Source organism: Colobus angolensis, unplaced genomic scaffold (assembly GCF_000951035.1).
Source record: "Colobus angolensis palliatus isolate OR3802 unplaced genomic scaffold, Cang.pa_1.0 Scaffold298, whole genome shotgun sequence".
NCBI classification, from domain to species: domain Eukaryota; kingdom Metazoa; phylum Chordata; class Mammalia; order Primates; family Cercopithecidae; genus Colobus; species Colobus angolensis.
In genome coordinates, this window is record NW_012116243.1 from 4,180,926 (window position 1) to 4,190,885 (window position 9,960).

The following is a 9,960-nucleotide window of genomic DNA, read 5'->3' on the forward strand; positions in this document are numbered from 1 at the left end:
TTAAATTTAAAATAAGTTGACAGGCCAGGCACAGCGACTCACACCTTAATCCCAGCACTTTGGGAGGCCAAGGTGTGAGGATCACCTGAGGTCAGGAGTTCGAGACCAGCCTGGTCAACATGGTGAAACCCCATCTCTACTAAAAACACAAAAATTAGCCAGGCATGGTGGTACATGCCTGTAATCACAGCTACTTGGGAGGCTGAGGCCAGAGAATCACTTGACCCAGGAGGTGGAGGTTGCAGTGAGCAGAGATTGCACCACTGCACTCCAGACTGGGTGACAGAGCAAGACTCTGTCTCAAAAAATAAAATAAAATAAGATAAAATAAAATAAAATAAGTTGACAAAGAAAATCCCAACTTTTGGAAGTTGAATACCATACTTCTAAAGTACAAAAAAGTTAGAGATGTATTCTAAACTTAATAAGAAAAATAGAATATATTAAAAAGTGTGATATTCAACCAAAGCTGTTTTTTAGAGGGAAATGTATAGCATTAAATATTTATATTCAAAAAGAAGAAGCATCTCAAATCAATTATCAAGAAAAAGCTTCCACCTTCAGAAAGCAAAAAAAAGTGGTAGAGGAAATTGAACAAAAAGCAAGTAGAACAAAGGAAATAATAAGGGAACTGAAATCAATAAAAGAAAATGGTAAAATGAGAAACCCAATGAAATAAAAAACTATTTCTTTAGAAAATAAATACAATTGATAATGCTCTTGCCAGAATTATCAAGATAAAAAGAAAGACATAAATTATTGACAGCAATGAGAGAGAGTTATTATTGTAGATCATAGATCCCATAGACATTTAATATATATTATGGTGATCTTATGGAGAATGTTATAATACTTTAATAAACTTGGCAATCTAGATGGAATGTACAAATATCTTAAAAGAAGCACTGTCATTAAATTCAAATTACTTAAAACATAAAACTTTCCCAAAAAGGAATAGAAAACTTAAATAGCTCTATATCAGTAAAATAAATTGAATTCATAATTTAAAACTTTACCCCAAAGAAAACTTCATGTCAGACTATTCACTGGTAAATTGCATCAAACAATTAGGGAAGAATTCATCCCAATTCCACACAAATTCTTTTTAAAAGGGAAAGAGGAAGGAACAATTATCAGCCCATTTTATAAAGCCAAAATTACTTTGATGCCAAAACCAGACAAAGAATAGAACTATGAAGAAAAATATCTTGTAAACAGAAATAAACATCCTCAGCAAAATATTATCAAATCAAATCTAACAACATATAAAAAGAACCATGCATTATGACCAAGTAGGTTTATTTGGAAAATGCATGGTTGGTTAAACATCTGAAAATCAATCAATGTAATTCACTGTGTTATTAAAATAAAAGGAAAAAGCCACATGATCATCTCAACAGACACCAAAACATTTTTTAAAATTCAAGACTATTTTATGATTAAAACCTTGCAGAAAACTGAGAATAGAGGAGGCTTTCCTCACATTAACTAAGGTCACTTATTAAAACACCCTACAGTTAACATTGTTATCAGTGGAAAACAGGCCAATTCTTTGTATCTATGATTAGGAACAAACTAAGTTATGTCCATTCTTACTACTTTAACATTGCACTGAAGGGCCTAGCTGGTATAATACAAAAATAAAAACAGGGTTAAAAACTGTAGAAATTGAAATGGAAGAAGTTAAACTGTCCTCATTTGCAGATGACCTGATTGTATATGTAAAAAACCCTTAGGAGTTAACAAACAAGGTACTAGAATTATTACAGGAATTTAAGATTTGCAGAATACAAAATCAATATTTGTAAATTGGATTTATATATAATAGCAAACAATAAGCAATGAACAAAAAATTTTAAACTCCATTTACAATAGAATTTAAAATATTGTGGAATAAAGTTAATGAAAGCCATGTAAGACTGTACACTGAAAACTAGAGAACATTGCAGGAGGCCGGGCGCGGTGGCTCAAGCCTGTAATCCCAGCACTTTGGGAGGCCGAGACGGGCGGATCACGAGGTCAGGAGATCGAGACCATCCTGGCTAACACGGTGAAACCCCGTCTCTACTAAAAAAATACAAAAAACTAGCCGGGCGAGGTGGTTGGCGCCTATAGTCCCAGCTACTTGGGAGGCTGAGGCAGGAGAATGGCGTGAACCCGGGAGGCGGAGCTTGCAGTGAGCTGAGATCCGGCCACTGCACCCCAGCCTGGGCGACAGAGCGAGACTCCGTCTCAAAAAAAAAAAAAGAAAACTATAGAACATTGCAAAGGGAACTTAAAAAGACCTAAATAAATGGAGAACTCTATGTTTACAGAGTGTAAGCCCCAATATTGTTAAGATGATAACCTTCCCCAGGTGATCTATATCTTCAGTTTCATCCCAATCATAATTCTAACTGGCTTTTTATTTTTGAAGAAAATGAAAAGTTGATTAAAAAACTCATATGGATTTATACATAAGAAATGAAACTATACAAATACTGGAAGAAAATATGTGTGAATTACTTTTTAGCATCAGTATTTACAAAAGGCTTCTGTGAGTCAAAATGCAGTAACAGGAAATATTGATATATTTTATTATGTGAATATAAAATGTTTACATATCAGAAACATCACAAATAACTTTAAAAGACAACTGACACACTAGATAAAACATATAGCAGAGATAAAGGACTTATCTCTCAAATATAAAAATAACTCTTTATGTAAAATAGAAGGGAAAACACACCAGTATCAAAAAGCACACTTAATACCCAGATCAGGGTTTCTAATACCATTCTCCAATGAAAGAAACCAGGGCTCCTTGGAGAAACAGCTGACTCTACCACTTGGGCAAGTACTATACAAGATGAGCCGGGAGCATCTTGTAATACCAGAAAGTAAGGAAATGCTACACACACACACACACACACCCCAAGCAAAAAATCTGAAAACCATATTGACGAGGGTGTGTCAACGGTGCATAGGAGCCAACTTGAGAGAATTCTTACTGGCTGAAGCTGAATCAATTTGAGCAACAAAATAAATAAAAGGGTATTGGATTTGCAGTGTAGTCTAGTACAAAATACATATTCATGAGTCAATACAGATATAAATAAATGATTGAATAAAGTAATAAATGGATGAGAAGGAACAAATCTCATGTGCAGAAAAATTTCAAACAATTTATGTAGCTACTTCACCCTCAAGGAGATGGAACACAATTCCCCATCCTGAAAGTGTGGGCTGTGCATAGTGACCTCATTTCAAAGAGTACAGTATAAAAGAAGTGGGAAGAAGAAATTTTACAGTAGTTCTCTACTGACAAACATTACCTAAGCCAGGTTATTGAGGTCAACATCAATATTCATAAATCACTTCTTGGTAGAGTGTACCCTATGATGTGATGAGAGTGTCACTCTACCTGTGAGGTCTTCCCCAAAAGAACCAATAACCTCAGTCTTATAATAAGAAAAACAACAGACAAATTCTAATAGTGCAGCATCCTACAAAATACCTGACCAGCTCCTCCAAACTGTCAAGATAATCGAAAAGAAGCAAAGTCTGAGAAACTGCACAGCCAAGAGGGGCTTAAGTAGATACACAACTAAATGCTATATTATATTCTGGATGTGATCCTAGAACAGAAAAACAATTAGGTAAAAACTAAGGAAATTGCTCAAGCCTGTAATCCCAGCACTTTGGGAGGCCGAGACGGGCGGATCACGAGGTCAGGAGATCGAGACCATCCTGGCTAACATGGTGAAACCCCGTCTCTACTAAAAAATACAAAAAACTAGCCGGGCGAGGTGGCGGGCACCTGTAGTCCCAGCTACTCGGGAGGCTGAGGCAGGAGAATGGCGTGAACCCGGGAGGCGGAGCTTGCAGTGAGCTGAGATCCGGCCACTGCACTCCAGCCCAGGCCACAGAGCGAGACTCCGCCTCAAAAAAAAAAAAAAAAAAAAAACTAAGGAAATTGGGATAAACTATGGACTTTATAACATTAATATATCATATTAATAATAATGTATCAATATTGGCTCCTTAATTGTAAACTATGTGCCATACTAATGTAAAATGTTAATAATAGGGAAAACTAGATGTAGGGTATATGGTAACTCTCTGTACTATCTTCTCAAGATTTCCACAAACCTAAAATTGTTCTAAAACATCTATTTCTAATTCCATTTTGAAAATTAAATAAAATAAAAAATGGGAAGAGGATAACTAATCATTAGAAAAATGTGAAAAAGACAGAAATAGACAACTCACAAAGAGGATATAAAAATTGCCCTTAAATATCTGAAAAGATGTTCAATTTCACTCACAATTAGAGAAATGCAAATTAAAACATTTATTTTGTCTTTGCAAAACCTTTTCTATTTTGGAAACAGCACCCTCTTTTGTTGAAAAGGTGCTCTTTCACCCCATTTTATCCCTCTGGTTCTAGCTAGAACTATCAGTTGCACCAGACACAGTGGCTCATGCCTGTAATCCTATCACTTTGGCAGTCTGAGGTGGGAGGATCACTTGGGGCTAGGAGTCTGAGGCTACAGTGAGCCATGTGCTCCAGCCTGGGTGACAGAGTGAGACTCTGTCTCTAAAAAATTAAATGAAACTATCAGTCATAACCATTTGACACATACTAATCACTCAGTTATTGTTAGCTAGTAACTTGTTATCTGGCTGTGGCAAAATCTACACTTGAGAAAATTTCTATTCATGCATCTATTACATTAGTATGGTACATAGCTTACAGTTAATGAGCCAATATTGACACAGCATTATTAACTAAGTCCATAGTTTATCCAGAAATTGAAACATAGTCCCCTTGTAGGTCTGGAAGATTGAAAAGAGGTTAATAGTCAGTATGGTAGGCACAGTGGAAACAGCCATGCTGGTAGAGGAATTTATATGTGAATTAGGACATAAAAGTTCTTTACTGGCTCAGGCCCAAGATATATGCTATGTAGTTAGATTGAAAGTTCTCCTGACTCTACTCCCTCTTTCCTACTTGCATGGTCAATATCTATCATATCAGCTACCACAGTGACATGTTTGGGCTGCTATTAGTTTGATTTCTAAGCTAATCATCAAGAAAAACCATTAATAGAGTCCCTTTGTCTGACACACACTACTTGTTCATCATAAAATTGAAAGTGTGTGGGGAAGAATATCTTACATCAAAGTCTATTTGGGCCACATTCACCTCTGTCCCCGGCTCTGAGAAGATGTTCATGTGTAGGTTTTAGATGATTGGGTCCTCTGTACAGCGGTGGATGGTGAAATCCAGCTTGTGATACCAGCCATTTCCTGACTACTTTACTCTTACTAAACTGTAGATTCTCACTTTGTTTACAGATCTTTTCTGATTTCTAATATTGTAGCCCTGGTTGCTTAGTTTCTGATCTCAGTATATAAATCCCCAAAGAGACAAGGATTTATAAGTGGGCTTAGGCAGAGTCTACTAACAATTGTCAATTTCTAGGAGTCCTGTGTCACTGATTAAACCTGAACTACCCAGGAGACTGCAGGAAACATTGGAATGTGAATTTATTAACTTAAAATGAAAAATATCATGGGAATAAGAAAACTCATAATTGCAGTAAAGAGCTTATTCTCGCCTTTAAGGTACATGTGATTAGAAGGTAATGTGGTAGATGTAGAAATCTTAACAACAGGCATTAGATAAATCAAATGTTTGTTACTATCAAGGCTGATAGGTCCATATCTTTATGGACATGGTCTTGCTATAGAGATCAGGGTACTCAAAATATGATACCCAAGATTCCCTTTACTCAAGAATCCACTGAGATGGATGGTGCCAACATTTTTCTCTACATCTCTCATTTTTGTGTGCTGGGAAGGGTACCAAACTGTTTTCCATGACTTTTCCTTTCTGGATTTCTTTGGCTGATATGACAGGTATATGCCTGACAGGTATCACCTTTATATTGTGATTCTGAAGGTTTAGGAAGTTGTCCCTTTTGTAGGAGATTGTGTCCACAATTACTAGATATTTTTGTAGGAGATTGTGGACACAAAATATCTCGTAATTGTGCTCATTTTGCAGTTGAAGTCTAATAAAGAACTCTATCGTCATCATTTTTGAGTTCTTGAGGGCCACTGGTATATACAATTCTCAGTACACACCACATCTAGCTTCTCACAAGCACAACATTTTCAGTTTGTTGCTATATGGAGAAAAACTTGTAAGAAACGGATAGATGATAGCCTCAGAAATTTTTCTTTATATTATAAAATGTAATAGACAGGTAAAAAATGTTGAGATGCCAAATTAAATTAACTATAAAAGACATATCTATAGAATAATCAAATGAGAAAGTTGTTCTTAGCCTATATGGGGAGCAATACTTTAGGATCACTCATTGTGTTTTCTGTGACTTAATTAATTTTTAACGTTTGATCAATTTTAATCTTAATAATTACAGTGATCAGCATCAGATAAGGATAAATTTGCTTTTAGAATGCATAACTAATGTTCTAAAACTTTTTTGGGAAGACCACAGCCTATATTCGAGTGAAAGATATAAGCATAATGTTAACAGTACCAAAGAAATTATATTATCGACTAAGAACTGTTCATATGCTGGTGTCTGCACATTATTTTTCTTTCCTTGAACTTCCCATGTAAGAGGTAGTGATGAATCTCAATTATTTTTTAATTAGGTGAAGTTTAAATGTATGAAATGTCATCAACTCATTGTCATGTTATGTTTTTAATGTACCAAACTTATTTACATTTCTTTTTTTTAAGAAAATGACAAAGACCCAATTTACCAGCCTTGTTTTTTTAAACCTAAGCTTAACATTACATAATTAAACAATTGTCAGAACTTACTAATTTGCCAACATTCATGCACAACTGGAAAACGTCCTTAATTTATATTAAACCAGAAATATATTACCACTAATGCATTAGTATTTTTCACTACTAAATACTGAAAAAATTTGAAATTATTTTTGTAGAAGATTTATCCTAGCAATGTTAACTTCACAGTAGGCTGACATTACTTAGCTCAGGTTTCAGACACAATGGAAAAACAGATCCATGCTGGTGTTAGTGTACAGTCTTGTCCAACCACTACTAAAGATCATGGCTCACTTTTGAGTATTTGTTTTTAAAGCAAAGCGCATGCAAAGATTCACAGCAATTTTAAAGACCGAATAAATGGTCCTATTATTACAAGTAATGGCAAAAGCTGCAATTACTTTTGCACCAACCTAATATGTGGTCCAAACAATAAATTCAAAAGTCTACGACAAATAGGGGCTCTGATAGCTGTTTATAAGCACTTTAGGTGCGATTATACTGAAAGCTGAGTTCATTTGAAATCTTCAAAAACTGTTTCTGTTAATCCTCAAATAGTGCTTGTTATAGTTTAACATTAAATGAGAGCATTGAATTACTTGTTGTTCAAGCACAGCAGTTGTTCCTTACTATCGTTTGTGAGGACATTAACTGGCCATCTTTTTTCAGCTTCTACTCCTTCTTGACCATTCTTGACAATTCTCTTCATAGTGATCTTTCTGCCATTAACTATTTTAGTAGCAGTTGATATAGATTTGAAGTTGTCCATACCATTACCACCAAATGACGTGAAACAGAATAAATTGAGGCCCCTTGACCTGCTGACTCGAATGAAGTAAATCCTGTACCAAAAGAAGAAAATTAACTTTCAAAAGATGGAAATCCACTGAAAGCAGAGAAAAATGTCCCCATTCTTTGGCTTTTGCTTCCTTAGGGACCCCTTGGATTCCCAAAAAAGTCCTCAAATGGGTTGTCAAAGAAGATGAAAATGAGTCCCTTCCACCAAAAAATTCCCTGAAGACATCATTTGCGTTGGCATGTGAAGCCAGACTCAAATGGACTGTCAAAATGACTTCCACCTTCTCCTTCTTTGCCATATTTTTCATAGATGTCCAGTTTTTTAGCATCTGACAGCACTTCATATACCTCAGCTACTTGTTTGCATTTTCTCTCTGCTTCTTCTTTATTCTCAAGATTTTTATCTGAGTGCCACTTCAGTGCCAGTTTCCAATGTGCATTTCTTTTTTTTTTGAGATGGAGTCTCTGTTGCCCAGGCTGGAGTGCAATGGCATGATCTTGGCTCACTGCAACCTCTGCCTCACAGGTTCAAGCGATTCTCCTGCCTCAGCCTCCCGAGTAGCTGAGATTACAGGTGCACGGCACCATGCCTGGCTAATTTTTTGTATTTTATTTTATTTTTTTTAGTAGACATGGGGTTTCACCATGTTGGCCAGGCTAATCTTGAACTCCTGACCTCAAATGATCTACCTGTCTAGGCCTCCCAAAGTTCTGGGATTATAGGTGTGAGCCACTGCACCCAGCCCAATATGCCTTTTTAATATCCTTGGGTGAGGCCTGTCTCTGCATGCCTAGAACTTCATAGTGACACATCATGCTTTAACAGATCACTGGATCAGGTCCAAAATTACAAATAAGACAGAACTTATATCAAATGGTGTCTTATTTTCAGGTACGCAGGGAACATTCATGAAAATTTACTGTATCTTAGGCCACACAAATGTACGCACACACACATACATCTCAGTCAAGTCCAAAGAATTGAAATAATATCAATAGCACTTTCTGAACATAAGGCAATAAAATTAGAAATTAATAATAAACTTTTTTTTTTTCAAGACAATAAACTTTTTTTTTTTACTCTGTCACCCAGGCTGGAGTGCAGTGGCATGATTTTACTGCAGCTTCCACCTTCCAGGCTCAAGCCATCTTCCCACCTCAGCCTCCTGAGTAGCTGGGATTTCAGGTGTGCCCCACCATGCCTGGCAAATGTTTGGATTTTTTGGGTAGAAATGGGGATTCATCATGTGGCCCAGACTGGTCTCAAACTCCTGGGCTCAAACAATCTGCCTGCCTTGGCTTACCAAAGTGTTAGGATTACATGGCCAGCCTAAGCTAGGCTGGAGTACAGTGGTGCCATGGCTCACTGCAGCCTTGACCTCGCAGGGACAAGTGGTCTTCCCACCTCTACCTCCCAAGGTGCTGAGACCACAGATGCCAGCTGCCGCCTGGCTATTTTTAATTTTTGTAGAGACAGGGTCTCCCTATGTTGCCCAGGCTGGTCTTGAACTCCTGGGCTCAGGTGATCCTCTTGCCTTGGCCTCCCAAAGTGTTGGAATTACAGGCTGAGCGGCTATGCCCAACCAACAACAAACTTTTAAAAGGCTCTTCAACATTCAAATTTGTAATAATTATACTTCATTAAACAACTATTGGGTCAAAAGAAAAAATTGCAGGTTTTTCAAAGGAAAAATAAACTAAAATTGCAGAATAATAACATGGGAACACTTCCTGAAGTTAAGCAAGAGAAGACAATTCCTCAGTTTTAAATTGTTGGTATATGTTAGAAGTATTCTAACATGTAAATAATGCTGATTGTGTTTTTTTCTTTCTCATATTTTTAGCTAGGTTTTTCAATGTGCAATTTTTTAAATGTTTATTATAATGTGAGCCTAAAAACAGTTTACCTGCTATCACTTGCTATCTCACTTACATTTTAGTGTGTAAGAAGAAATAAGATTGAACATCACGATGTATATATATATTATATTATACATATATATACACACCCACAGGCATATGAAGCAGTGTGAGGTGGTGCCACATCCTTCTCAGAAATGGCTCTTAGTAGAGCCATCAACATTCTGTTCTTTCACTCTTTCTACTTTTCTTTCTTCCTCTTTTGTGAAGGGTCCTAAATACGTGGGTAAATCTAGAGCAGAACAAGAAAGTAGACAGCCTAAACCTTTGCTACTTATGGAAGGGAAAGCAAAAGCTCTGCCTTTAAGAAACAAATTTTTCATTCTTTCTCTTTTTTGCCCCTTCAGTTCTCGTTTGCCCCCAGAGTAGTTCCTCCAAAGGAATTCTCTTCTCTCTTCCTACCTTCCTACCTCTCTTCTACCTTCTTACCT

At 36.5% G+C, this 9,960-nt stretch overlaps 1 pseudogene; it reads right to left on the minus strand.

The window, feature by feature from the left end:
- Nucleotides 1-7,406: 7,406 nt before the first annotated feature.
- On the minus strand, nt 7,407-8,425 carry LOC105516978 (annotated as a pseudogene).
- Nucleotides 8,426-9,960: the final 1,535 nt, after the last annotated feature.